Here is a 6,480-nt window from a genome sequence, read left to right as displayed (position 1 = left end):
GATGAACAGTGAGCGGTGGCATTGCCTCTGGATGAACAGGACCCCGTGGTGTGGTGGAGGGCTGGATGAACGGTAGATGGTGGAGGGGTGCCCGTGGAGGGGTTGTTGAACAGGACCCCGTGGTGTGGAGGGATAGATGAACAGTAGACGGTGGAGGGGTGGTTGAACAGTAGCCGGTGGAGTAGCTCGCGGTGGAGGCTGGATGAACAGGAGCCCGTGGAGGCTGGAGGAGGTCGACGGTAGCCCGTGGAGGCTGGAGGAGGTCGACCGTGGTGATGAACAGTATCCCGTGGAGTCCCGTTTTTGCGGTATGCCACAACCCTCCCAATGAACAGGACCCCTGTTTCGACCGTAGGAGGTATGTTTCGTCCGTTTTGCGGTACGCCACACCCCTCCCGATCAACAGGACCCCCGTTTCGACCAGAGGAGGTCCGTTTCGTCTTTCTTGCGGTATGCCACACCCCTCCCGATCAACAGGACCCCCGTTTCGACCATAGGAGGTCCGTTTGTCGTGGTTCTAAGTACGACAGTAGAATGGGGGTAGGAATGTAGAGGCAAGATCCTAGCTATGGAGGAGTTGTACACGCGAGTTTTACGAGTTTAGGCCCTTCTGGGAGGAAGTAACATCCCTATATCTTGGAGCCTGGAGCCGGTCGACTGGATTATGCGTGTATATGTTACAGGGAGTGCGAACCCTTGTCCCAGAGGATGGGGTGGCTTATATAGAGTTCGCCGGGACCCCAGATAGCCCACGTTATAAAGGGTTCAATGTACATTAAGGCAGGGCGTTACTGGTAATGCTAGTAATAAAGAGATATAAATGATCTTTAAGGTTACAGAGTGAATTACCGACCGTTGCCATCCTGAGTGACGTTAGGCCTTCCACACTCCGAGTGGTTTCTTGTATCGTCAAGTGCCTTCAAGAATGTCGAGTGGAACATAGCTTTATGGTCGAGTGGACGATGATTTTTCTTCGACTGCTTCTGGTTCTTTTAGAGGTGTCCTTGGGGAGGGTATCTTGGACAGATCCATGACCCTACCCTAGGTACATAGCTTCGTCATTAGCCCCTGAATGGATCAGGGTTTGAGTGAGGAAGGAGTTGAGAACACTTTCGACTCATTCTTCGTGCTATGAGTATATCTTGCTCTGGATCAATGAACTGAGGAGATAACATCAACTTATTTTTGAGTCTCCTTGGTCCATTATTAGTTTTTGTCGAGTGAACTTTTACGGTAGAGTTCGGAATGATATCTGGAGGATTTTTTCAGTCCGACAAGTTGCTCTGCTCTCTGTGGATTTCGCGGGATACGAATTTTGGGAAGCACGCCAGACGGGCGGGGCCGTGGTAATCGGGGCGGATTAGGCAGGTCGCCTTGATCCCCGCGTCACCTTTTTCGCCACGTATTGCGCGCACGACTGTTGCGAGATTTGTTTACATCGTCTAGGCCTACCAGTCAGTCACTCGGGGAATGACCTTATAAAAGGCACCGGACCGGGTCTTTGCACAGCGCGCTCCCATTTTCTTCCTTCTTCCTCAGACTTCTCTGCCGCGCTCGCTTCCGCTCTCGGTGTTGCAACCTCGTTCATACTCGATCTGCCGCCATGGGGAAAGAGAAGACGGTGGCGTTGGAGCACGCGAAGAAGGCGACCGCGAAGGCGAAGGGCAAGAGGACCAGCCGGGGCGGATTTTCGCCAGGGCGACTGGATCCGCTCGATGATCAGCCAGGATGACCTCAACGATCTGGTGGAGGGGTACTGATCCCCCACAAATCGGCGCGGCTCTCGGGGAACGAGACCGAGCCGCAGCCGCGGGACGGTGAGTGTGTTCTCCTCGCCACCCATGTCAACCGCGGGTTTTCTTTGCCTCTCCATCCTTTCTTTCGTGGTTTTTTGAACTTCTTCGGGGATCAACTCCACCACTTCACTCCAAACACCATAGTCTATCTGGCCACTTTCGTGTCGATGTGTGAAAATTTCTTGGGTTGTCGACCGCACTGGGGTCTCTTCAAACACATCTTCACATGTCACTCCTAGTCGGTCAAGAAGGCCAACCCGAGTGACGAGAGGACGCACATGATATAGATGTGCGGGGGCCTTGGTATCCAGATGAGGAACAAGAGTACCTTCCCAGCGATGATCCTTCCCGACTCGGTCCGGGGCTGGCAGTCGATTTGGTTTTACTATAAGGACCAGCCGACCCCGGGCCAGTCGACTGGACTTCCTCCCTTTTCCTTGGCTCGAGTGGGGAGGCCCTTCTCCTTGAGGGTGGTCTCAGAAGAGAAGGCGCAGGTCAAGGTGTTGGTCGAGCGGGTCGTCCAACTTGTCCGCGACGGGGTGACTCAGATGGACCTTCTGAAGGTCTTTCTCAGTCGACGCATCCAACTGCTTTAGGCCCGTGACCATCCGATGTGGATGTACTCAGGACTCGAGGACTCCACTCGGATCCACCCGGAGGACGTTAGTGAAGACACCTTGGAGAAGTGGCTGAGGGGAATCACTAGCAACAAATACAATCCCTGGGCAGTCTAGGAGGGTGATTCCATTCGACCACTCGCGCCAGCCGGAACAGGTATGATTTTGCTTTGCCAAGTATCTTCCTGATTCACTGTGTGACTCCTTGTTGATGGTCCACTGTATTTCTTTTGCTCGTTGTCTTTTCAGGCTCTCATTGATATTTACTTGATGCCCAATGGAGTGCAGGGGCAAGACGTCGAGGAAGGAGCGAGCGAGGGCGAGAGCGGGGAGTGGCACTCGGATGCCGAGGAGGATGAGGAGAGCGACGACTCAACTGATGACGAAGAGGTCGACTCGCCTCTTTGCAGAGACAGGAGATCCAAGAACGCTCATGACCCGGAGAGCACCCCGGACCTGGCGACCGCGCCAACTGGGCAATCTTCGAAGTGCCCCCGGACGTCTTCCCTGGCACCGATTGAGAAGGCCCCGAAGCAGCTCAAGGTCGTGCCGCCTCCAGCGCCAAAAGAACCGAAGACCACCTCCTCCAAACCACCAAAGGCTTTACCCAGGATCAAAGTGACCGTCCCCACCATCTCCGGGTAATCATCTGACCTGTTCTTTTTGTCGACTCGAGCAACATAACATGTCTGACTGAGTGCAGACGTTTGCAGTGCTGCTACATTAGGAACCTCTTCTTACCAGTACCGAGACGAGGAGATGGACGACGTGGTTACCTCCAACCCAGGTAAAAACTCTTATGATCTTGTTCTCGATTACTTGGTCGATTGAATTCGAGTGGTTTATTTGGGGTTGACTGATCTTCCCTGCAGCTCCACCCAACGTCATCGATCTCTTAGACGACGATGAAGACGTGGCTCCTAAGCCCAGAAAGAGCAAAAAGGTAGCAGCTGGCAAGGCGTCTCAGCAGGGACCAATGACAACACCAACCGTCCGTCAACCTAAAGACGCGGACGGGGTCTCTGTAACTTTTGTTGTACCCTTGTCGAGTGAGCGCCCCGCATCGTCGACTATACCGGTGATTCCTTCCATCGTCCCATCTCACGCCCCGGAGGTCCAAGCTGCTGCACCTGGGTCGTCTGCCCTCTTCTTCACCATCTACCTTGGCCCGAAAAACCAGTCGGATGCGGCTGCGGAAGCCATCCGTCAGGCTAACGTGATGATGGAGCGGATGAAGACGATGCACTAGAATAGCCAGGCTGCTTACGACGCCAACGCTGCTCTCCGGGCCAATGTCCAAGTACATAAACTTTTGACTGACCTTGTTCTGTCAGGATATGCTATCTGAAATATTCTCTTCCATACAATCTCCTGTTGTTTGCGTCGAATCTGTACACCCACTGGGTGTTTTGTTGTCTTTGGTATTTGCGCTGTTCCACTCGGGCTGGGCGAGTAGGATCTGAACCGGTGGGGGTATGCTAAGTGCACCCACTGGGTGTAGTCCCCGAGACCACAGTCGACTGGGGTCTGAGTTCTTTTTTTCTTTCTTTTCTTCCACTCGACCCGGGCGGACCGGTCGAATGGGATCTGAGCCAGTGGGGGCACGTCAAGTGTACCCACTGGGTGTAGTGTCCAAGACCGCAGTCGACTGCTGGCAGTCGACCGGGGTCTGAATAGTTTTTTTACTTGATCCAGGCGGACCGGTCGAGTTGGGTCTTAATCAGTAGGGGCACGCCAAGTGCACCCGCTAGGTGTAGTCCCCGAGAGCGCAGTTGACTGCGTGCAGTCGGCTGGGGTCTAAGTGAACTCTTTAAGTTTTATCCACTCAGAAGTAAACAACCTTTGATCTTGTCGATTGACACGTCTTTTGCCTTCTGCAGAAGTCTTGTACTCTCATTTCCAAGTTTGCTGAACTTGAGGAGAAGCAGAGGCAACTCAACCTCGACTTGGAATTGGCCCAGCAGAATCTGAAGAAAGCTCAAGATGAAGCTGCTGGTATGGAAGGTAACTGCCTGTTGACTGTCTTTTTAAAACATTTCTTTGAACTCTTGTCTGATCCGATTGCTTCTTTTGCAGAGAAAATGAAGTTGGCTCTGGAGAAGAAGGACTCGGACCTCGCTGCTGAGCAGAAGGAAGCCCAAGATAAAACTGCCCTTGCAGACCAGAAGCTGGCTTTAGTCGGAGCACTGGAAGGGGAGGTGAACAAGCTGAAGTCCTGCCTCAATGAATCTAACCGAGAAGTGACTCGTCTAAAGAAGGATAAAATTGTCCTGAACGAAAAGCTGGTGTCTGCGGTCCACAAGAGGAATGATATGGAACCTTATCTGAGAACTCTTGCCAAGAAGCTCTATCTCATGCTGGAAGATACTCCTTTTAAACCGACAGTGTGGACGTTTGCAAATGAATCTTGTCCGGTCGACTCGCTAATTTTTTGACTGTAGAATTCTGTCAAGACTTTGACGAGGAAACTAGAAGGGTCGAGACGGGTCTAATCCCTATCACTTCTCCAGTTTGTGACGAAACTGCAATGAACATGCTTCGACTGGAGTCTCGTGTCGCCGGCGTCACAAGCTACCTCGCGCGTCTGAAGGAGGTAGTCTCACGAGTCGACTCATTGCTCTGGCCAAGGGCGCGCTTCAAAATGACCTGGAATCCCTGATGGCTCGACTCAACGAGGTCCCTGACCGAGTGCAAGAATGGAAGAAGTCCTCCGCCCAGTGTGGTGCTGACGTGGCGCTGTCCTTGGTGCGAGTCCACTGCAAGGAAGCTCGTGAAGACAAGCTGGCGGCGATCAAGGTCGCTAACACCAAAAGTCATGACTTCCAGTCCTTCATGGAGACTTTCATCGCTGCTGCCACTCGGATCGCGGAAGGGATCGACTTGGACGAATTTGTCGAGCCTGCCTGCCCTCCTGCTGCCGAGTGAACAAACTTATGAGACTTGAATCTGCCTTAAATTTGCCTCGGAATGCCGAGTGATTGCTGTAACAGTTAAACTCCTTCGGGCTTGATGCTCGAATACTTTTTATTTGCTGCTTGGAACTTTAGGATTTATCAGAATTTGGTTTATTTCCGAATATGCTTGTGTTTTGCCTTCAAGTGGACTTTGTTCTCTGCTCGGAATAATCTTTGCGCTGGAGATGCAGCTCTGAGGTAGTGACTCCAGTCGACCTGCGCTTCGTCATCCTCACGGATAGGGATGGAGCGCACATTGTACTTGTGGCGTATCCCCGAAGGAGAAGGTTGCAGTCGACATGAACCTCGTCGTCCTTGCGGATAGAGATGGAGCACACATTGGACTTGTGGCGTAGCTCCGAAGGAGAAAGTTGCAGTCGACCTGCACCTTATCGTCCTTGCAGATAGGGATGGAGTGCACATTGTACTTGTGGCATAGCTCCGAAGGAGAAGGTTGCAATCGACCTGAACCTCATCGTCCTTGCGGATAGGGATGGAGCGCACATTGTACTTGTGGCGTAGCTCCGAAGGAGAAGGTTGCAATCGACCTGCACATCGTCATCCTTGCGGATAGGGACAGAGTGCACATTGTACTTGTGGCATAGCTCCGAAGGAGAAGGTTCCAGTCGACCTGCGCCTCGTCATCCTTGCGGATGGGGGTGGGTTTTGAACTTAGGCGAGTATTGGACTACAGCTAAGCCCCCGAGTGGGAGGGTTGCTCTCCACTCGGTAGGATTTTTTCAAACTTAGGCGAGTACCGGACTGCAGCTAAGCCTCCAAGTGGGAGGGTTGCTCTCCACTCGGTAGGATTTTTCATACTTAGGCGAGTATTGGACTGCAGCTAAGCCCCTGAGTGGGAGGATTGCTCACCACTCGGTAGGATTTTACAAACTTAGGCGAGTACTGGACTGCAGATAAGCCTCCGAGTGGGAGAACTTAGGCGAGTGCCGGACAGCAGCTAAGCCCCCGAGTGGGAGGATTGCTCACCACTCGGTAGGATTTTAGAAACTTAGGCGAGTACTGGACTGCTGCTAAGCCCCCGAGTGGGAGGATCGCCCACCACTCGGTAAGATTTTACAAACTTAGGCGAGTATTGGACTACAGCTAAGCCTC

Source organism: Triticum dicoccoides, chromosome 4A, assembly GCF_002162155.2.
Source record: "Triticum dicoccoides isolate Atlit2015 ecotype Zavitan chromosome 4A, WEW_v2.0, whole genome shotgun sequence".
NCBI classification, from domain to species: domain Eukaryota; kingdom Viridiplantae; phylum Streptophyta; class Magnoliopsida; order Poales; family Poaceae; genus Triticum; species Triticum dicoccoides.
Note: the sequence above shows the minus strand (reverse complement) of the source record.